At 39.2% G+C, this 24,801-nt stretch overlaps 1 pseudogene across 1 annotated transcript; it reads right to left on the reverse strand.

Moving 5' to 3' along the window:
* Window positions 1-20,720: 20,720 nt before the first annotated feature.
* On the reverse strand, window positions 20,721-21,614 carry LOC308528454 (eukaryotic translation initiation factor 2 subunit 3-like; annotated as a pseudogene). Its single transcript has 2 exons — window positions 21,439-21,614; window positions 20,721-21,206 (listed from the first exon to the last, which is right to left on the reverse strand). The product of its transcript is annotated as a eukaryotic translation initiation factor 2 subunit 3-like (transcript).
* Between the last annotated feature and the right edge of the window lie 3,187 nt (window positions 21,615-24,801).

Raw genomic sequence — 24,801 nt, forward strand, 5'->3', positions numbered from 1 at the left:
ACAAATCATTTCATTTACGCTTATGCAAAGCCAGATGTCTGTTCTTAGCCAAGATGTGCAAGAAAGATGGTGCTTCTGACAAACTGAGGAGAAAATGAAGGGCAAGGAAGGTTTCTGCATGAATTGCAGATTTACGGGATGGTCCAACCAGTGTTTTCCCTGCTTTTGAATTTTCAATATTCTCTAGTCTATGTTACACCACGAAGACATTGTTCACATGCTCTTCTTTAGTCATTGCTAATCTATAATAAGAAAAGGGTAACATGCTAATTAGACCAGACGTCTTCCAGATGTCATTCTGGACATCCTTCCTGACAAAGCTGGGGCCAGAGGGAAGCCAGCCCGGGTCCTGGGTGCCTGCGGGTGGCTGGAGGAGGGAAGCCCGGGTCCTGGGTGCTGGAGGGAAGCCAGTGTCGGCAGCTGGGGGAAGGAAGGCCTACTCTTGCATGAATTTTCATGCATCAGGCCTCTAGTCTATAATAATAAAAGGGTAATATGCTAATTAGACTGGTCGTCCTTCTGGATGCCTTCCAGACAAAGCCATGGCAGCGGGGCCAAGGCAGAGGCCAGCAGAGTCCCTGGTCACCATGGTGGGCGGGGCCTGAGGCAGAGGCCCCCAGCTGCCATGGCAGTGGGGCAAAAACCCTTGCACGGATTTTGTGCATCGGGCCTCTAGGGGCCTCTGGTATTATATATAATAGAGTCCATTTGGCGATCATCCTCAAAAAGCTGGGAATATGGCAAACTGGATGCAATGACTTTAATCCTCGTAATGACCCTTCAAGTTAGGTACTATTATCTCCGTTTCTCAGATGAAGAAACTGACACTCAGATAAGTCAGATGCTTTGCTCAAAGTAATACATCTTGACAACGTTAGGATTCCAATTTCAATCTGTCTTGAGTCCAGACATCTTCTTCCATTATGACACATGTATTTGTTATCAGAAATTTCTTTCTATCTAGACTCTAGCCTTAGTGGCTGTTGGGAATATTCCATCCTCTGTAGGCTGCTCCCATTCCTTTCCACAAATTGACAACTCGAGCAAGTGATGCTCCTTCTAGTTGTCAGCACAGTTTCAGAAACATTGTTCTGCGTTTTGCCTGAAGGTTAAAGCTACTGGAAGGTGATGGGCCTATTGTAATTTTGTTGGCAGTATCCTACTGCCTGGACATCACGCCTGTCTTTGTGGCTCCTTACTGCTGGAGCAGTGGTTTACCAAGAGAGGCTTTAAAAAACTGCCAGTCTGTAAGATCCTCCAGTGATAGACACATGTCACCATATGTCTGTCAAATCCCAGTGTGCAACACCAAGAGTGAGCCCTACCCTAAGGGCTTGGGAGATAATGACCTGTCAGCGTGGTCATCATCGAAGATAAGAAATGTAAAGAAATGTACCTGTGTGATGTGAGATCTTGCTGAGGGGGAAGATTGTGCCTGTAGGGGGCAGGAGGTATATGAGAAATTGTACTTTATGTTTAATTTTGCTGTGAACCCAAAACTGCTCAAAAAAAAAGTGAAGTTTTTTAATCAGAATAAAAAAAACTGGCAATACCTGGCCCAACCCCAGGCAATTAATTCAGAATCTCTGGGAGTGGACCCTTAAAGTCCCCCAGGTGATTGTAAAGCACAGCCAGGTTTGAACACTGCTGTGCGTGTCTCCTGTGTGTCTGGAGGGTCTCTGCCCTCAGGGGCTGAGTTTGTCCTGTTCACCAACACTCTGGAGTCATTGCCAGGTGATTCCTCAGCTGCAGTCTCCCTTGAATGACGATGCTACTTGTGTGGGTGATATTGTTACGTATACTATATGTAATAATAAATCCATGTCGCTGGAAAGTGACCATAGCAAGTAACATAGCGTGTAACCACCCACCTCACCTCTGAGTCACTGCCCCAGAGCCCCTAACACAGGACTTTCTTGTGTGCCTCCTGAGACTTAGATCGGAGTTGCCAGCCACTCCACTGTGGCTCCAGATTTGGCTCTGGATGCCTAGAGCTCTTACCATCATCCTTCTTCAAGTCTATATCCACGTTTGCTTATAGAGATGGAGCACTTCCTCCAATGTTTCTCTGCTGACCATTGGAGTCCTAGCTACGCTGCTTCCTCTACTGTTAACCTGGTAAATGTTCATTCCAGCTTTAGCTTTCATGATAATGTCCGTAGGACTCAGTACTAGAGGCATCCCACGACTCTGAGCACATTCACCATCCACGTGTACCAGCGCCGAGGTATGAGTGAGCATGCTTAACTTCCGCTTCATTTTACTGGACTGCAAGCCATCCGAGGGCCGACAACACACATATTCATCTCTACCACCTGGCACTGTGCCTGATAAACCTAGCTAGATATTTAAATCTTGTAAGTGAATAAATTAGCCTTTCCTTTCTGAAATTCTGAAAGATGTTTAGAAAATTAACTACCTACTGCCATCTGTATAAGGGGTTTGGGCTGCTTTTTCAATTGTGCCAGTGAAAGTTTCTACTAAGTCATTCCACTTGAACACGTTTTTGAACAATGTCAAATTATGGAAAGTTCCACTGGCTATTTAGTTGCATAAATTATTTGATGTTGTCTAAGCAATCAAATGATTCACCAGAGGGCCATAATATGTCATTTTATTAAGCATTTAATTTTGGAATAAGGGATAAACTAACTCCAAATAGGAAAAGAGATTCTTAAGGCAGAACATGGCATCTGCCATTAAGGCCCAACGCTACCATTACTTAGCTATTTGAACACCTCCATGTTACTTAATGATCTCAACTACTTTATGGGGTTTATTATTATGTGTTTCTTGTAATAAGATTTATGTGCCATTTACAGGTCAAATCACAATAATGGCAATTATTTAGGTCATTACTATCATTGGCATTTTCTTTACTTCTCCATAAAAAAATTCAAATCATTATTTTTCCTACAACTCATCAATCTACATTGATTTTGGAAAGGTTTGCAACTTGCTGAATTAGCCAATAGTCTTAAAGTATAGTTTTTCATTCCCAAGAATGCATTGTTTAAAAGTAAGTTGGCCACTAAAGCTCAGAAAATATATTGGCGATGTAAGGAAAGCTTTCATAAAGCAAATTGTGTATATTTATCATCTATGTCAATCAACTAATATCCAAAATGCACCATTATGTTCTACAGATGTTTTATGAGGAATGGAGGATCTTAGGTTAGCTTAACCACCAGATCTCTATAATTTACTCCGACATCCTAATTCTCAGAGAATTTTGCCTCAGCAGTAGAAAAGAAGGATCAAGTCAGCTCTACTTAATATACAAGAGTTAGACATTGGGCCAGATACTCACATATTTAATCTGCCCGCGATTGTTTTGCTGCCCTGAAAGTAGAAGATTGATATGTTGGAATAGGAACGATGCAGCCAGACAGACCAGATGTTTGTTTCTGTCTGTTTGGGGCTGCAATTGTTTAAATACAGTAAGACAAGGTTTAATGAATACTTGCTGTGGTGATGAAAGTTCCTGCAGTGCTTCTAAGGTTGTATTATTTCATCTGAATTTCAGCCTGATGTCAGGGTGTTGGTGGGGTCCCATTATGCCATTTTATAAAACATTTTTTGTGTTGCCTAATTTGGTATACATTTAAATGTATATATGTACACACATAAATGTTTGTGCTTGTTATTTGAGGTATTTCAAGTAAGCTTTAAAACATTGAAACCATCTGATTTGCATTTTTCAACAAGAACCAACATTTGTATTTATTTATGGAAACATTTTTGGCATAAGACTTTCTATTAAATTATAATAAGAAGCTTTCTCTATCACCCTGGGGTATCTGGCACCCAGCCTACCTCCTACCCAGATCAGTCTTCCCCACCTACCCCTGCTTTCACACCCAAAATATGCATAACCTGTAGCTGTAACCTTGCCTAAAGCTGGTGTTGAGGAGAAATGAAGAGTTGAATTAGGCAATTATGCATGAACATGGCTATAATTCCCATGATTTCCCAGGTCCCATAGGAATGGACCATCTGTAATTTTCTGTAAAATGGACACAAAAGTATTTTATATTTTAAATCTTAAAATTTATATTTTATATCTTAAAATAACACCCAAGAAAATAATTGAGTACAATTATTCATATGCCCTAAGGCTTGAAGAGCCACACTCCCCGTCAATCTTTGAATTTCCCAATTTAATCTAATTTAGTTTACCAGTCTAAACTGGATCCATTACTGGTCCTCCAAATATAAACTATTATTTAAAAATTGTAATTATCATTAATTACTACCACTAAGGCAATAATAATAATAATAATAATAATAATAATAATAGGTGCTTATTTTCTTTCAAGCAATACCATCTACACACTCTATACCTTCATGATTTCATTAATTATCAAAATTCTACTAGGTAAGTTATGATAATGCCCATTTCATAGATGGTGAAGCTGAGAATTCAAGAGATTAAAGTTACTTATTCAAGATTATACAATTAGGACGTGGCAAAACAGGATATCTCTTTGAACTGTCAAATGTGTACTTTAATAAAGGCATAAATGATTCAAATATTTTATATTTATCAAGGGCTACTAAAGGTGAAAAACAAATTCCCCGTGACCCAGCAATTTGGCTTTTACATAAATATGCTCCAGAGGCAATAAAATATGTCCAGGAATGTTTATCACAACATTTATTTTTTTAATTGCATTTATTGAGTTGACATTGGTTAATAAAATTATATAGTTTCAATGTACAATTCTATGGTACATCATCTGTATGTTGCATTGTGTGCCCACCAGCCAAAGTCAAATCTTTCATCACTATATGCTTCCACCCCCCCTCCCCCACCCTTCACTACCTCAACCCCCTTTCTTTCTAGTAACCACCATACTGGTGTCTCTGTCTAAAAATTCATAACATTTCTTATAATAGTAAATTTGGAAATAACCCAAATCTCTAATATTATAAGCCATGATATAGAAATTTAATCTCAAATAAAAGGAATAAACAAAGTTCTATTTTAAAATGTATATTTAATTAAAAGAACAAGTTGCAGAATAAAATATATGTTAATATATGCAAACCGAGCCTGTATGCTCTAAATTCATGGCAGGGTTACCTTGGGGCAGGACAAGGATTTTCTCCACAGGTGGGTGACAAATGATTTCATCTTTATAATGTTGAATCACTTAGGCATATAACAAGTAGCCAAAGCAAATATGACAAAACTATCATCGTTTGTTAATTCTGGATACAGAAGTATTAGACTACGCCCTTTAAAAATAAGGATGAAATTATCTTCTTGTGAATTTCAGATTAAATTTTCATTTTCTTTTGCAGTAGATCCTGCTACTCCTGATGAATGATTTTAGCTTTCATATAAATCAATAAATTTAACTTAATTTTGTTGAGACTTAGTAGCTAAACCTAGAGATAGCTGTAGAAATAGTGAAAATTCATCAGCTTAGAAATTAATATTAATCGGGAGAAACTAAGATGGCGGCATAGATAAACACCGGGAAATAGTCGCCTCCCACAACAATTGAGAAATATCCCAAAGGACGGAGCAAACATCGTCCAGAACAACAGGAAGGCTGGCTGAGTGTAATTTCTACAACTAGAAGAAAAGAAAAGCACGCTGAGAGCCAGAGGAGCTGCGGAGGCTGAGTGCAGAGGTACGGCGGCGGCTTGCGCGCGCGGAAAGGGGGTGGCACCTGAGGATGCGGCTGTCTTTTTGAATCACAAGCTCCCGACTGCTCTGAACTCCGGTTCTGGGAAGTCTCTGGGGACCCAGGACTCATACGGGGAGAGGCTGCTCTGTCAGGCGGCAGCGGGCGAACTTGAGGGCGGATTTCCCTCAGAGGTGCTTGCAGCCGTTACCAGGACACTGAGACGCGCGACTCAGGGCGCGGAGAATCAGCCATAGCTTCTTTCTCCGCCCTTTTGACTCCCTGAGACCCCGCCCCACCCAGGCTGCAGCAGAGGCTTTTGCATGTGAATGTACCTAACTACAGCCCAGCCAAGCAGACCCAGAACTTCCAAGAGAAGGCCCAAGGCCCCTCAGCCGCTTGCATTGCTTCACAGCTGAGCCTCTTCGTGGCGGCTCCTGCTGTGTGGCCTCAGGCAGGGGCTGAATTAGCACCTCCTTAGATCCAGGAGCCACTGTACCCAGTGGTCAGAGGAGGACCATTCTCCCACTTCAGACACAGCTGCTTCCCACAGCCAATTGGCCTGGAGGTCAATTCCTCCCAGTGATCCTACAACAACCAAGGCACCAAGAGTGCACCAAGAGTGTCCACCCCAGGTAACTGGGGAGGCTGAGCCACTGGGCCCTACAGGACACCTGGCGCGCAGGGCCACTCTATCAACACAAGGAAGCAGCCAAAATGCGGAGACAAAGAAACAGGTCACAATTGGCAGAAACGGAGGAGGGCAGATGACTGGATATAGAGTTCAAGGCCACGTTTATAAGGTTTGTCAAGAATTTTATGGAAACCACCGATAAATTTAATGAATCCCTCAAGGAGTATAGTGAGACCATGGAGGACATGAAAAAGGACCAACTAGAAATTAAGCATACACTGACTGAAATAAAGAATAATTTACCGAGACCCAACAGCAGACAAGAGGATCCCAAGAATCAAGTCAAAGATTTGAAATACAAAGAAACAAAAAATACCCAACCGAAAAAGAAAAAAGAAAAGAGATGCAAAATATATGAAGATAGTGTAAGGAACCTCTGGGACAACTTCAAGCGTACCAACATCAGAATTATAGGGGTACCAGAAGGAGAGAGAGGGCAAGATATTGAAAACCTTTTTGAAGAAATAATGACAGAAAACTTCCCCCACCTGGTGAAAGAAATGGACTTACAAGTCCAGGAAGCGCAGAGAACCCCAAACAAAAGGAATCCAAAGAGGACCACACCAAGACACATCATAATTAAAATGCCAAGAGCAAAAGATAAAGAGAGAATCTTAAAAGCAGCAAGAGAAAGACAGTCAGTTACCTACAAGGGAGTACCCATCCGACTGTCAGCTGATTTCTCAACAGAAACCATGCAGGCCAGAAGAGAGTGGCAAGAAATATTCAAAGAGATGAATAGCAAGAACCTGCAACCAAGATTACTTTATCCAGCAAAGCTATCATTCAGAATGGAAGGTCAGATAAAGAGCATCACGGATAAGAAAAAGCTAAAGGAGTTCATCACCACCAAACCAGCATTATATGAAATGCTGAAAGGTATTCTTTAAGAAGAGGAAGAAGAAAAAGGAACTCTTACCATTTGCCACAGCATCAATGGAACTGGAGAGCGGATAAATACCACAAGATCTCACTTATTTGTGGAATATAATGAACAACATAAACTGATGAACGAGGACTGATCCAGAGACGGAGAGGCTTTGATTGGACTTTCGGGCCTTTGAGGGAAGGTAGGGGAGGGTGGGGGCAAGGGGGAAGGATCAACCAAAGGACTTATATGCAAGCATATAGGCCTAACCAATGGACACGGACAACGGGGGGGTGAGGGGATGAGCGGGGGGGGGGGGGGGGGTAGAGGGTACACATATGTAATATCTTAATCAATAAAAAAATATTTAAAAAAAAAAAAGACCACAGCTTTGCATATGTGCCAGCAAAGCCATGGAGGCCATTTACCCAATGTGCTACTCCATACATAAACCTATACTGTATACTTTATGAATTAATAAAAAAAATTACAATTTTTAATTATAAAAAAAAGAAATTAATATTAATCTTTTTATTCTAGTTTTTGGAAGTTTAATACAATAGGAAAATGAAATATTCTAAACTTATTTTTAGGATCTGTTTTTTTTTTATATATTTATAGTGATAAAGATTTTCCTGCCTCCTTATTAATAAAACAATAATAATGTATACTGAATTATGACCAAACATTTTACTAATTTTTTACATGCAGTTTATCATTTAATTCTCATAACATTTTATAAAAAGGCACTTTCATTTCAGTCTAAGAGTTGAGGAAATTGTCACATCAATGAAAGAAGGTGCTAATAGCTACTTTATAGATTGGTTGTAAAGGCTGAATTGATGTATATGATGTACTTACACATAATAAGCTAATATTATTGATTTGAAAACAAGGAAAGTGAAGCTTAGAGAGGTAAAATAACTGGCCTGGAAGCATGGAGCCAATGGGGATGGCTGTCCCAGGAATCAGGAGGACACAGTGACCATGCTTAGCCCTGTCAGGAAGATCAGTTTACCTGTTTGCTCTCTTGGTGCATAACAACGAAACAGCAGTTATCATGTATTTGTTTCACAAAGATCCAAATATTTTCTTTAAAAGTGCATGGTACTGGTGAGCTTGAGAGAAGCTAGGCACTCATTGTTGTAAGGAGTTTACATAAACTGTCATGATTTCTTAAGTGGGAAGTTTAACAATCTCTATCAAAACTTATGTCTCAACTCTTCTGGTGGCATCCCTTCTACTTCTCTGCTGTTATTGTATAGACAAGTACGCAAGGAGACTCGCTGCATCATTGCTGCAGCAAAAAGACTGAACAACATCAGTGATCGTCAATGGGGGATTGTCTTTAAAATATGATGCGTTCATATAACAAAATGCTCTGTAGCCCTTGAAAAGAATAAGGCAGACCTGTGACACTGTATTAAATTATCTCTATTATATTTCACTAAATTTAAAAAGAAGGATGAAAAAGAGAACATATAGCATGCTAGCATTTGCATAAAAAATCATAAATATGTGTGCTTATCTGACTCTAGAAATATACATGGGAAGCTAAGAATAGGGGTTTCCTCTGAGGTGAAGAACCACATAAATAGCAATCAAGGGTTGGAGGGAAATGTACATTCAATTCTATCAGTTTTACCACTTCTGGTTTTTACCATGTGCATGCATCAGTTTTGTAAAATATTTTTAAACTAGAAAACAAAAACCCACAAAGTGGTTATACATAGCATCACCTATTTAAATACAATCATAGAAATACCCTGTATTTAAAATGAGCCCTACTCTCATATTTCCTTTCCCAAAATAAGGCACAGACTGGGAAAACCATGGCAAGGAAACCAGTTTGTCTAACAGTGGTTCTCAACCTTCTCGCCCTTTAAATACAGTTCCTCATGTTGTGACCCAACCATAAAATTATTTTCGTTGCTGCTTCATAACTGTAATGTTGCTACTGTTATGAACCGTAATGTAAATATCTGATATACAGGATGTATTTAGGCCACCCCTGTGAAAGGGTCGTTCGACCGCCAAAAGGGTCGTGACCCACAGGTTGAGAACCTCCGGTCTAGAAGGAGGCTGAGGGAAGCTGGAGCTCCAGGGACATAGGAAGGAGGAGCAAAGGGGGACTTAGCTTTTCCTGTGCGAGAGAAGAGCTCAGTGGGGGAAACGTGCACTCTCCCAGAAATTCAATCTCAATCCCAGCCCAGAGTCTCTAGAACCTAAAAATGGCAACACATACCATTGCAACTTTCACCTGGAGGCGGGCCGGGGAGTGTGGAAACAGCATCTGGGGAAAGTGAATGTGGTGGAAGTGCCCTCCTGGAGAGCTGCCTCTGGCAGGCTTGAAGCAGGTCATTGCCTTTAGTTTTACAGGTGGTTTCCACAAAAATACCAGACAGACTTGATAAACCTGTAGCTGGGGGCTCACAAATCAGATGGCTTGAAAGTGGACACCACAGAGCCTTCATTGCAGCATCAGATATCATGGAGAACAAATAGAAGGCCAATGGACATTCTGTGAGCATCCCTCCATCCTTGAAGTGGAAGTACAGTGACGGGGGTGCAGTGGGTGTGGCGCTGATGTTTTAGGATCCCAGATGGTGTGGGCCAGCCATGCAGGTGCACTTGATGCCATTGACACCCATGCTGCAGGGCTCAGGGAAGCTATGGTTTCAGTGATGAAATACTATTCCCTAACATAAAGCATGCAAGACCAATCGTGACTTTTTTTTCTTACTGCTTTTAAATTTGTGACAAAATGAAAAAGTTTAAGAATTTCTAGAGTAGAGGCCAAATAAATCACACCTTAATTTGGAAGCTATTGAGAGAACAGTGGTACATCAGGATGGTAGGAGCAACAGGAATGTGGCTATTCCTCGATAGGAGGGGTTCAAGGTACTGTTTACAGCAGCACTGGAATATGCAGTGCTTTTTGCATGTGCATGATGTGCAGTCTACAGAAGCCTGACTGTTTGATAAATCCTACAAACATTTCATTTTGCCACTGTGAGAATAAGCCAGTTCCAAAACATACTGAGAGAGAGAGAGCGAGAGAGAGCAAAAGAGAGCGAGAAAGAGACCGCGCAACTGAACAATATCTATGCTTAGTGTGTGTGTAGGCACTTTGTAAAAAAAAAAAGTAAGCTTAAGTAAATAACTTTAACTTTCCTAATAACAAAATATTTGCTGCTGAAATACAGGTCCGTTGACTCTTCTTTCTTTACAAATAATCTAGTTGTTCTTAGTCATTCGCCATCCATTCTTGTAGTTTTGGTAAATGCAATTCCTGTTTCGATTGATTGTTACTTGGGAATTTTGTTGATTTATATTATGTCTCAACTGATGAAAACTTTCCAAGAATTATCCCACATTCTAACTTATTTGAACCACTTGCCAAATTAATTTTACTTATCAAGCCTCTTTGTTTATTCTTTTAAGATGCTATAATGAGAGTCAATCAGATTTAGTCTTTGTCTTAAAGAAATACAGATTGAGTTTTAACAGATGTTCAGATGTTTTAATTTCCAGAGTTGCAATTCCCACTTGGCTTTAATGAGTTCATTCAGCAATACTGGCTTTTACTAGACACTATATGTTCTCACGCTTGGTTTTTTAGCCCTAAACCACAAAAGAGTACTAGAAAGGAGAGGCAGTGGGGCAAGTTTATGGTGGGAATGGAATTCTCCCATGCCTGTGGGTTCAGATGCAGGAACAGCCTTAGCTGAGGAGTGGGAAATGATGTGCAATGATAAATAAGAAAACACCTTTTCAAAAAGTAAACTCTCCACTATGAAATTTAGCAACTTGCCTCTTATCAAATACTAAATCTTCTTTGATATTTGTAACTCTTTTTTATTACAAATAACTAGAGGCCCAGTGCATGAATGCATGCACGGGTGGGGTCCCTCGGCCTGGCCTGCGGGATCAGGCCAAAACCGGCTCTCCAACATCCCCTGAGCGGTCCCTGATTGCAAGAGGGAGCAGGCCAGGCCAAGGGACCCCACCGGTGAATGATGAAGGCTGGGGAGGGATGCAGGAGGTTGGCCAGCCGGGGAAGGACTGCAGGAGAGCTTCAGGGCGTGTCCAGCCCATCTTGGTCAGTCCCGATCGACCAGACAACAGCAGCAAGCTGACCTACCAGTTGGAGTGTCTGCCCCCTGGTGGTCAGTGCACATCATAGCGAGCAGTTGAGTGGCCTTAGCATAGCATTAGCATATTACTCTTTGATTGGTTGAATGGTCTATAGGACACTTAGCATATTAGGCTTTTATTATATAGGATTACAGTTTTTTCTTTACTAGGTATTTGCCTAACAAAATTTTAAATGAAAATAAAAGGTTCAATATTTGCAGATTCTATTCTTAAACTAGATCAGATCAAATCAATTAGATTCTAATTTAAAAGTTCAGATACAATCATTGTAGTCATCTATTTCCAAAGATAAGTTCTTCAGTGATAGAATTAATAGTGTTGACTTCCATACGTCAATGACTCAGCAATTATATCAGTTATTCTAATGTTTCAAGTGCTTGACACCAAATACATAATCATTCATACAAATCCTATATAATAAACAGCTAATATGCTAATTAGACCAAATGGCAGAACGACCTTCTGGCATGACCAGTGGGCAGCGGGTGGGGGCCATGGGGCTGTGAGGCAGCCGGGGTTGCAAGGGCCTATTCTTGTACGAATTTTGTGCATCGGGCCTCTAGTATTAAATAAAATTCTTCTATTCTAGGGGATATTGTGCTGAAGACTCTGTTGTGATGGAATTAACTATGGGAACCAAAATGAAAATTCTTGCTTGGTATAATATGATATAGCTATATAACAGGTGTAAAATATTGGTATTATTGATTGCTATAAGTTGATATTTTAAGTTTTTTATCTAATATACATTATAATCACTTTATCATGTAGACTTTCAAGCTATTGCTAGGTGTAAAAATCCAAGATTAATAGAGTTATAATGAGAAACACAATTGAAAGAACAGAATAATTTTTTTCCAGGTTAAAAGATAGAAAGACATTCCACTCATGTTATACTCTTTATCCTGGTTCAGACATAATTACAAGACATTAATTTGTGGCCTTCTTAATTTATTGATTTTTGCTTTTTTACTCCCCCACCCTCAACTCTGCCTAGTCAAAAAATGACACCTTGAAATGTTGGATAAGCCACTTGTTTCTGAGCTCCAGACTGTAGGAAACCAAACACCAAAAAAAGGGCTTCGGGTGATAAAGGACTACAAAGATTTCAGTTACTCAAAGCAATTCATGCTTCAGCAAAATATCCATTTAATGGTGTTACTTTTCCCACCTAAGTCTATTGTTTTAGATGGCCTCAAGGTAGCCAGGTGAGAGAGATTTTAAAAAATCTAAAATAAAATATTAGCAAAGTAAGTTTAATTTGGATTATTCTGGGAATGAAAGGATGTTTTATTGATAGAAAACATTACAATATAAAAGAATATATTAATAAGTCCAATTTAAAAACACTCCCTCGCTATATACAGAGTGTTCCCCAAAAAGGTATACAAACTTTGCATACCATTATTAATTCCAATGGGTTAAATCTGAAAATAAAGAAACATCAATTGACCTATCAGCTCTTAAAGTGTGTATATATTTTCTTGAGACACCCTGTATATGTCAAAATACAGAGAATGAAATTCCACAGCCCTTCCTGCTAAAAGTCAGAAAATCACAAAGAGAAGTATACTTTCTGAATGTAATGTAGGGCATTTATCCTACATCCATTGCCAAAATCATAATTGTAATGAAAGCCAAGAGGCATTCTCAATAGTATGAGAAAAATGACAAGGATGTGTGCTGTCCCAGTGTGATGTTTGCTCTCAGTTAAGATCCTGGTGGGAAACAGATGACACACTCAAGCTGGGTGAGAGGGTTAGAGAAACACCAAAGGATTCTCCAGCATCCTAGATTAACAATAGCAGGGAATCATGACTTCTGACAAGGCCGAGGGGCAAGTAGAGGGACCCATTACCAGAACCTGGATTGGGAGCTATGTGGAGATGACTCTTGTCAGGAACTGAGCAGGGAAGGAGTTGTGGAAATATACACATTCTCTACACTTTCCTTCCTCTGATTTCCTGCCTCATTGGATGACTGTAACTGGGATCCAGAAGGCAAGGAGGCCCTACTGAGGCAAGCCTTAAAGGCCTGTCTCCCCGGGCACAGAGCAGGGTGGGGGCTCGAGAGGGGCCAAGGAGAGAGAGATATTCAGCACACCCAGCCTGCCCATCACAGTAAGGGGTGCATCCAGATACAGATAAAAAAATCTGGATACAGAACCTGAGATTTAATTTCCATATTTACTACATCTTCCTAATCTTGAAAATACCTTTCAGATGATTCCAAGGGAAAAGGATTCCAATCTCAGTGTCAGCAAGCATTATAAAATGCCTAACTACATTCAACACCAAAATCATAAAATAAATTGGAATAAACCTTAAAAATGTATAGGTGCTATGTAAGGAAAACATTTTCTGAAGGAATATAAAATATTGCTTGAATAAATTGTCAGGGCAGACATGCTGAGGGTGAGGACAGGACTGGGGGGATGAGGGGACAATGGGGAGATAAAGACACATTTGTAATACCTTAATCAATAAAAATTTAAAAAAAAAGAATATTGTAAAAATATGTCATTTCTTCCCAAATCAATTCTAAAATTAACCTAATCTCAAATTCTTCATAGGATTTTTTTCACATTTAAATTTCATGTAAGGCTGCTTTAAAAGAAAACTGGCCAAAACAAAAAGCTAAGATTAGTTTCTAAAAATTATCGAAGAGGGTACTTACCCATTCGGTTGGTGCAAACTTCATGAGGTGCAGCCTGGTAATAGGGATAGAAACCTTAAATATGTTCATACCCATTGACCCAGTAACTCAATGCTTAGCAGTTTATCCTTAGAAGGTAATTAGAGTGCACAGTGATCTATCTAGACAATTAACATTTAATAATATGGAATTTTTTAAGCTATGGAAAAGTCAGGTACTAAGATGCCATGTAGATTCTAAGTACATTTGTTTAAAAATATTGAATAGAATAAAAATACTAAAGTAGAATTTTAAAATGTATGGAGGTTTAAAATATTTATGTGGAGTATTTTAATAATCTATTAATAGTAACAGAATATTATATAGTAATGGAATAGTGTTATATAATATTAATATTTAATTGTCTATAAGGAATCTACACTAATAAAAGAGAAAAATGGTAATTGGCGTACGGCAATACCGTTTTCATTGGCTAATCAGGGCTATATGCAAATTAACTGCCAACAAGATGGCAGCTAATTTGCATATGTAGGCACAATGCAGGGAGGCGAAAGGGAAAGCAGGAAGAAGCCCCCTGCCACTGACAGTGATCTGAAACCCAGGGGGGAGCTAAGAGCTGGGGGGCAGGGCAAAGGCAGCCTTGGGGCCGCCTTTGCCCTGCCCCCCAGCCATGATCGGAGAATCAGGCGCCTTTGCTGCCCTGGCCAGTGATAGCAGGAAGTAGGGGTGGAGCCAGCGATGGGAGCTTGGCACGGTCGAAGCTGGCAGTCCCAGGAGCTAGGGGTCCCTTGCTTGGGCCTAAAGTGAAGCCCACGATCGCAGCGCCCCCCGCTGCCACTGCAGGTCCCCGCTGCCTGGGCCGGACGCCTAGGCCAGAGGCGTTAGGCCTGGGCAGGGGCGGAGCCTGCAACCGCGGGGAGCTGGGGGTCCCCTGCCCAGGCCTGACACCTCTGCTGGAGGCCTCAGGCCTGGTCAAGGGGCCGATCCGGTGATTGGTGATCGGAGGGTGAGGCCTGGGTGGGGGGCGGAGCCGGGGATTGGGGGGATATGATGGTCCCCTTGCCCAGGCCTGAAGCCTGGGTCAGAGGTGTCAGGCTTGGGCGGGGGGTGGAGCAAGCGATCAGAGGGAGATGGGGGTCCCCTGCCCAGGCATGATTCCTGGACCAGAGCCAGTGATCGGGGGGAGATGGGGGTCCCCTGTCCAAGCCTGACACCTCTGGCGGAGGTGTCAGGCCTGGGCAAGGGGTCGATCAGGCGATCGGAGGGTGATGGGGGTCAAGCCCTGAGGGCTCCCAGTATGTGAGAGGGGGCAGGCTGGGCTGAGGGACACTCTCCCCCCCCCACCCCCCCACACACACCCAGTGCACGAATTTCGTGCACCGGGCCCCTAGTATATACATATGTATATATAAACTATCTGACTTTTTTCTAAAATTGTCTCTTTTCTTAAGTATGCACAGGAAATGAAGGGGGGGGGATACACCAAAATGCTAACATATGGTTCTCTCTGGTGGTTAGTTTTGAATGCTATTACATTTAAATTTTCTTCTTCACATAACTCTGTATTTCTCAGATTTTCTATGGTAAAGAATTACTTATATAATGTGAAGAATGTGTGTGTGATTTTAAAATCTTTAATTGTTAAAGATTAAGTTAAAGTGCTATAATTAAAGCTCATTCCGGTGAAAGCATAATGTAATTGTATCCTACTAATATCAAATACATATATTTTTAGAGAAGCAGGGAAATAATGCAGATCCTAAAGTGAGGAAAGAATTTATGTTAGTGGAGGAAAATTATGCAGATGACAGAAATTCAACATTTTTCTAAATTAGGTCAGTTCTGTTGACTATCACCTAATGTCAGAGCAGAGTTATTTTAGCAAACAAATTTTTGGAAATGTAGAATTACAATTCCCTCTAATAGTTTTAAAAATAATGAATAGCCCTGGCTGGTTTGGCCCTGGCCCAGATTCATGCATTCAGCCTCTAGTATTTTCATAAAGTATGTATTTAAGAACACGTACATTGAATTTAACAAATGAAACAATGAAGCAAAATACATAAGTATAAGGAAATATTGCAAATCAATTAGAAAATTATAGATTGTTAAACAAATAATGGTGAATGATCTACTTTTAAACAAATAATGCTAGATAATCACCAAACTTGATTTCAGATGCATTAGAACTATATAGCTAACATATAAAGTCAAAACAAGAAGAAACGATGTAAACATATAATCTTTAAAAAAATGGAAGTATTTCTTATAAAAGAAATAGAAAGTCATGAAGGAAACTATAATTAAATTGTATTTAAAACTTGGTCTTTTTTAAACCAGAGATGAAATCTCAAATTTAAACAAGAACTCCATTTATAACAAATCTAATAAATAATGATCCACTATCCTTTATGTATGAAGAATTTCTTCAAAATTATAAGAACCCTAATAATCCAATAGAAACATGGGGGGGAAAGTATAAAATGACAAACCTCATTAATAGTCAAAATGCAGCCCCAGCTGATTTGGCTCAGTGAACAGAACGTTGGCCCTTGGATTGAAGAGTCCCAGGTTCCATTCTGGTCAAAGGGCATGAAGCTCAATTGCAGGCTCTATCTATCCCCAGCTCTGGTTGGGACTTGTGTGGGAAGCAACCAATCAATGTATCTCCCTCACATCAATGTTTCTCTCTGTCTCTCCCCTCCCTTCCACTCTCTAAAAACCAATAGAAAAATATCCTCGTGTGAGGATTAACAACAACAATAAAAAATTAAATAATCTAAATGCAAAGTTAGACAAACATAGGACACATTTTTTCTCATCAAATAGTCAAAGTTGAAAGTATATATTAAATCTATTGTAGCAGATACTAATTTCAAGAGAAAGTATAAATTGCAACTATATTTCTGCAAAGAAATTTAGCAATATATATATAAAAATTTTAAGAATGTTCACTTGAATTCTTTCTTGGATATTAACCATAGGAAATTACTTAAAAAGCATAATGTTTACCCACCTTTACTTATCAGATTAAAAATGAGAAACAATGCATAATATACACAATAGTATAATGGCTAAATACATTTTGATATTTTCACATGAAGGATACTTATCCTATACAATAAAAGCCTAATATGCTAAGTGTCCAGTCGATTGGTTGACCATTCAACCAATCAAAGCATAATATGCTAATGATATGCTAAGGTGGCTCACTATGATGTGCACTGACCACAAGGGGGCAGATGCTCCAACCGGTAGGTTAACTTACTGCTGGGGTCCAGCTGATCTGGACTCAGCGAGATGGGCCAGACACACCCTGGAGCCTGCCTGCAGCCCCTCCCTGGCTTCCCAACCTCCCATGTCTCTCCCCAGCCCCAATTGTGCACTGGTGGGGTCCCTCGGCCTGGCCTGCACCCTCTTGCAATCCGATACCCCTCAGGGGATTTTGGAGAGCCAGGTTCGGCCTGATCCTGCAGGCCAGGCCGAGGGACCCCCACTGGTGCACGACTTCGTGCACCGGGCCTCTAGTATAGACATAAAATTGGGATTCCAAGAAATTTTGATGAGAACAGCCTTAATATGATACTAAGTTAGAATGCAGACTATAGCACAGGTGACCCCTTTTGTGTACATATGTATGCTCATGTGACTGAAAAAATTGAAGCTACTAGTCCTTGAACACGTATTAGATTCCAGGCACTGTTCCAAGTGTTTGACAAGATCTGCCAATTATTAATTTACTGTTTCTCAGCTCCAACTTCACCCTTTTGGTCTGCTCTAAGAAAATGGAACTAGGCCCTTTAAGTATCTTTCTTTTACCAGCTGGAGCACTGTTAAACTTTGTCAGTAGAGGCTGCTGGAGAGACACTGCAGGAGGAGAGGGTTTTACTCCCTGTTTTCCAGCTTTCCCCAGCACTGGTTCCTGCAATGCATGGTGACCAGTTGCTTCCCTTGGCACCTGTCCTTCCCCCACAGGCAGATTTGTAGCAATGAGACAATTCCCTATGAAAATCTCTTATGATCATAGGGCATCTTGGTTTTTCATTCTTTTATTTTTTAATTTATCTTTATTGTTGAAAATATTACAGATGTCTCTTTTGTTCTTTTTTCCCTCCACCCCATACCTACCTCTCCCAGGCATTCCCCACACTATTGTATGTGTCCATGGGTTATGCATACATGCATGTAAGTTCCCTGGTTAATCTCTCTCTACCCCCCACCCCCACCTTCCCTTTGAAATTAGTCAGTCTGTTCCATGCTTCTATGTCTCTGGATCTATTTTGTTCATCAGTTTATTTTGTTCATCAGATTCCACATATGAGTGAGATCATGTGATACATGTCTTTCACTGACTGGCTGATTTCGCTCAGCATAATACTCTCCGGGTCCTTTCTTATTAATATTCCCCTGGTAGCCTAGAGGGCAGTTTCCTGGCAAGTTCTGCCAATGTGTCCATGTGTCACCATAGCAAATCCTCTTCCATTCGGTGCGCCACAACCTGGCTCTTTTTAATAAAATTTGGATGAAGAGAACGGAAGGAGGCTCTAATGAGAATAATGTCATTGAGTGCCCATAAGAACTCCAGGTAATCGACTATCATCTCTATGTTATAAGTGAGAAAGCTGAGGCATCGTATAAGATCATACAGATAAAAATCGAAAGCATAATTTAATCCAAGCACTTTGGTTCCAAAGCATCTACTGGCAACCACGATGCTATACTGACGTCTGAAATATTGAGGGTTTTCACACAGATACAAAGAAGATATGGGGAGGGAAAGCAGGCACATGTATATGGTTACTATCTCAAAGTGGTGACCATTACAAGTGTCTTATTTTACTCTGTGTGCTTTCCAAATTTCCTTCAACATGCAAATATTAATTTTATCATCAGAACCGCAAATTTAGGTTAAGAATGAAATTCTGAGGGATCCCTCTCTGGAACAAAGATATTTCACTCTTTACATGAAGCCATACCACCAATACAAAAAGTACAAATTCTGAAAGTATTCTGACAACCAAACCCACTCTTATTTCTACAGCCTGCACCCTTTCCTGATGTACAGGTGCAATCAGTATCACTAAAAACACAGTTTCAAGCTTGCGTGAGATCCATGCTTACAGTCCATGCAGCACCAAGGCAAGAATAACTATAGCTGAGTTTTAATTTCATAACTATAGTTCCACACAACTAAAAAAAAAAAATCATTATGGTTATGCCTGGCCTGGCTCCAGTATGTATCATTCCCTGTACTATACAGTTAATATTATTAACAGTGTAGAGCACATTTATAATAAGTTTTCAGGAAACTAAACTATGAACATTATTTCCCAATTTCACATTATGTACAATTATCCATCATTTCTCAAGGAAACTTCTTTTTAACAACAACAAAAAAATTATTTGTCCTGAGTTCTTTATATCACATGTGATAACTTACTCTCTACTTTTCCGTTGACTGTATTACAATCTGTGACATTTCCTCCTTCTTTTTACTGAAATACAATTTCCTTATGGGAGTGCCTGCCAGTCTGGGAGAATCAATCTTCTGATATGCCTGATATTCTTACCCTGAAATGATTCAGTGTCAACAGAGAAGCGATTATTTTTTACTTATAAGAAAAAATGGAATCTATACTTTTCCTGTATGCTCCTACATACATTTCTGACAACATAGCTGGAATCATTATCCCTATGTCAAAAACAAAATATAAGCAGACGTTTTAAAGAAATTTGCAATCACTTAAGAGAACTTCAGGTCATAGCTCATTGTCATAAAACAGTGGGGATTATTAAAGTTGTATATTAGGTATGTAAAAACTGAGATTTTAGCTTTTTTCTACTCATATTTAGAATATTGTTTTCAACTGTCCCATAGATTATGAAGTTTATTAGAATCTCAAATGATCATAGGGGATTTTAATTATTCATTTTTATTAATTTTTTATTTGTACTTTCATCATACATTCAATTATTCAATCAACAAATATTTATTTAGTCATAAATAATGACTGTAGAAGAGAAATACATATTCACTTACTAGATACCTAATACAAACATAATTTGTACGTAACAAATATGAAGACAACAGAATAGAACTTTTATAGTACTATCTTCAACCTCCATGCTAAAAATCTGCTCAAATCACTTAGTCATCTGGGGCTGAAAGGATTAGCTTATTTCTTGCTCTATCTGTATTTATTTTCTTTTCCCATTGTTCAGGTTCTGCTTGTGCATTCCTCATTGCTCTTCTCTTTCACAACCTAAACCAGGAAGGATTTCATATGTAATGGCCTTACTACTATTTGCAGGAAACTCTTATTCATTGCATTTGCAATTACTTTATTTTATTTTTTAGAGAAAATCTTTATTTCCAATAAATTTGGTGGTATGCGTGCTACAGCAAAAGCTGGTTGTTGTAGTTTCATTTCAAACCTGCATTAATATATAAATTTGGCATTATTGAGGAATGATTCATTTCTGATAGATTCAATCTAACACTATGCCAATTCTTTTCATTTATTGTAGACTCTACTTTAGTACTAGAGGTTAAATTTTCATCACCAAAAAAAAATAAAAATGAGAATAACAGCTATTACAAAGGCAATGAGCTGTAAAATTCATTCCTCAGGGTTGCTTTGAAAACATAGGGATAGGTTGTTAAGAGAAAATCTGGCTTTATCCCAATGTACTATTTAACTGGAATCCTTCAGTCATCATCTATTGTTGCCTTGATTGTTTCTCCTCTTTTTATTTGACCTCAACCGATTAAACACCAGTGTTTCTCAATTCTTCCACTAAGGGCGATTTCATTTCCTACTTCTGTGCACACAGGGTTAGTCAAAATGAGTTTGCCCAAATTGGCCTTGACTGCACTGCCTCTTCCTCCAGTCGACAGGGAACCTATGTTCACTTCACTCTTAGACAACTTTTGCACCTTTGCTGCTTTCTTGTCTCCTGCAGTGTGTGTACCTAAAAGGCTTTCAAGCAGGAAATAGGAGATTTACAATTCTGTGAAGATCTCAGGTAAATCTCCAACTGCACCAAGTACCTGCCCCATCATTCTAGCAGCCCGGTACAAAGTAGGGTCAATTTTTGTTCCAACTCCCATAAGACCTGGGAGCAGCATACTGAAGTTCATTATACTCAGTAAACAGTGAAACAATTTTTTTTTTAAAGAAAAAATGTTGTAATCCTCACTCAAGGATATGTTTCTTTTATTGATTTTTTTAGGGAGTAGGGGATGGAGAGAAATATCGATGTGAGAGAGAAACATAGATCAGTTGCACCATGACCAGGGATCAAACTCACCACCTAAGTATGTGCCCTGCCTGGGAATCGAACCCATTACTTTTAGTGTACTGAACAACACTCCAACCAACTGAGGCACCCGGCCAGGGCAACAGTGAAACAACTTTGTAAAAGATTGAGTTTTCCCTCACTGTCTTTGGAAACAAAACCAGGTTTGACTTCTATCTTCTGGCTCACCTTTAATACTCCTTTTAGAATACTACACTGGCTATAATCCCTTAACATCATCGACTTCACAGCCAGCTTTATTGACATCAACGCAATTACTATTTTTAATGTATTTTTCAATCATATTAATACAGAGGTTTTGCTTCCTGTGATATGTTTTGTAAGTGACTATACTAGATTCTTGTTACCAATAAAGGCTTTGTTTTTTCATCCTTGAAGTTGTCTCTATTATAGGTGTCTGTATATCTTGCTTTGCCTTCTTGATTGTTCCTTCTTCTGAGGATCTGAGTGTCATATTAGAAGAGTAATTTCTAGATTGGTCCTCAGTAGGAAGGGATTTCTCAAACTCAGAAACCTGAGTGTCATGATACTTTCTGGGGTAGAGTAAAGGTGGCCCCAATTTGTATCTTCAGCCAGGCCTCCTGGAACATTCCCTCTTAGGAGCCCTGGATAGTCAGATTAAAAGCCCAGCTACCCTGAGATCATCATTCTGGCTGGTGATGCCACAGGTAGATGCTCCAGTCAATAGTCCCATCCACGCTCAGCCTTCCAGTCATCCCTGCCAAGGTGCCATGGCTTCATTTGAAGCCACCTTGGATCCTCCAGACCAGCTTACTCATTGGCTGAACTATACCATGTGACTTCCATTCAAGCCACATGGAACAGAACAATCACCCAGACCAGCCTGAATTCCTTACCTGCAAAGTCATGAGATGTTAGAAAATGGTTGTTCTTTCAGCACATATGTTTTTGGATAGTTTGTTAGGCAGTAATTGGTAACTTGAACTTTCCTCCCTGACTGCAGCAGTTTGCTGGTTTTATTCTTTAAACATTTCCTACCCATTTTCATGTCAGCAACACTAATATGGTAGAGATTATAAAATATTATGCTTTTGCCCAGCCAGTGTGACTCAGTGGTTGAGGGTCAACCTTTGAACCAGGAGGTCATGGTTTGACTCCAGATCAGGGTACATGCCTGGGTTGTGGGCTCAATCCTCAGTAGGGGGCATGCAGGAGAGAGCCAATCAATGATTCTCTCTAATCATTAATGTTTCTGTCTCTCTCTTCCACTCCTTTCCTCTCTGAAATCGATAAATATATATATTTAGAAATAATTATGTTTTCTACAGAATAAATTGGGATGCAGAATCATTTATTCATCAGGTGAAATAGGATTTAAAATGTCCAGTTGGCCATTTAATTAAGTGAATTCACAGGTTCAGTTCAACTAGAAAAATATTTCCTGGCAGAAGAAACAGATTCTTCATAGAATGGAATATGAAGGTGCTACCTTGCTCAGCATTATTTATAAAGAATAAAATGCTAAAACTTTTCTTCAGGGTTAGGGCAGGGGAAGTGAAGGAACATTAGGGAGGCAGGAAAGTTCAAAGTACATTAGGCAATTTATGAGTTTATCAGATAACAAAATTCCTGATTTTTTTCAAGTCCTTTGTTTTTTGTGTGTTTTTCCCTAAGTAAGCAATGTGCTTCATGCCACTGCCATCATCACTATTTCATATTTGCATGTGTAAGATACAATCTTGCCTCCCAAACTGGAGATAAGAAGAAATGTGAAGAGCTGTACTAGATCGTGAGCTATCATTTCTATCTGAATTTGAAAGATGAGAATCCTTATCAAAGAACACAGCTCACAAAGATCTTTGTTCTTCAAAGTAATGATGCCCAAACCAGGCTATGCATCAGAATTACTTAGAAAGTTTTTCAAAATACTTTTTTCCAAAAATTATGATGTAGGATCTGTGAATATGTATATCTGTATTGGACAAGACTCTTTACATGTTAAAAAAAAGTATTTTTTTAAAATTAACTCAAAGTGACAAGCAAAAGAGAGAGTTTTTTAATTTACATTACTGAATCGTCTACTCTGTTAGATGTTTCTATTGGGGTATAGTTACTATTTCTAAATAACCTAAGTAGTTTCAATTCTTTGTTTTTCAATTATTTACTGATTTTCCATAGTGGAAGATGAGAGTATTACCAATCTGTCCCTTGGATGCTTCCCAACACCTCTCCTATACTTTAAAATATTGTTCAAAATTCAGGATTATAAATTCTACAGCTACTTATATACTTATATTTGAGCCATGTAAGTACATTTTAAAATTTACAGACAGTCCTCGGGTTACACCGAGTCCGACGTTCATCATTTCGTGGTTACATCGCCATCTCCGATTTATTAAAAAAAAAAAAAGTTCTGTCATTTTGATATATGCACATATGTGCTTTATGGGTTTTTTAATTATTATTTATTTACCACAGTGAAGGTCAGGAATTGTTATATTTCTTTTAAATGTTTTTTTACTGTTTCACTTCATTACTGCTATGTGTGTGCGCTCCATGTGAGTGACTAGGTGCTTATGTAGGTGGGTTCCGACTTATGGCGAAAATTGCGTTACATCGCAGCGTAGGAAGGGATCTCCGACATAACCCCAGGACCTACTGTATATGTAAACTCTCACTGCCTCTTAGAAGTATTAATCTTCTCTCAGCCTGTTCAAATACATTGTCCTGAATGCATTTCATCTTTTTTCATCTGGGCTGTTTGTGCTCTAAGGGATTTCCTTTTGCCTCTCTCTTCTAATCAAGTTCTTGCTTTCTGGCTCCCATATCTTGCTCTTTCTTGACTTACTCCCTTATTTTTGTAAATGGAAGATAATATTTTGAGACACAGTACAGTTGAAAAGTATTATTAGATACCCTTAGTTGTGATAGCTAACTGAATTTAGGATTATAAATTGGGAATCTTCTCTTGAAATTTGAAGACAAATTGCCTTTGTCTTCTAGCTCCCACAAGAGCTATTGCTCAAGTTCAGTGCCATTGTGATCCTTGATCTTTTATATGAAACATGCTTTTCTCTTTAGAACCTTGTAGGCTCTTATCTTTTCTCCCAAATATATGAAATTTCAAAATTATGCGCCATAGTTGGTTTAGATCTATTTTGATCCATTTTGCTGTCAGGGGACTTTATAATCTGAAAACTCATGACCTTTAGTTCTGGGAAATTTTCTTGAATTATTTGTTTGGTGATCCCCTCCCTCTGTTGCTTTTGTTCTCTATCTCTGCATCTCTGATAGATAAAAAAATTTGGACTTCCCAGACTGATCGTCTGATTTTCTTATCTTTTCTCTATTATTTCCACTCTTTTTTTATTGTTGACAATATTACAGATGCCCCCCTATTTTCCACTTTCTGTCTTGTGCCTTATCTCCTGGCAGATTTCAACTTAATCCAAAATTTCTAATGCAGTTTTTCATTTATACCATTGTTTTTAAATTCCAAGACTCTTTTT

Source organism: Myotis nattereri, assembly GCF_964212035.1.
Source record: "Myotis nattereri genome assembly, chromosome: 12".
Taxonomy (NCBI): domain Eukaryota; kingdom Metazoa; phylum Chordata; class Mammalia; order Chiroptera; family Vespertilionidae; genus Myotis; species Myotis nattereri.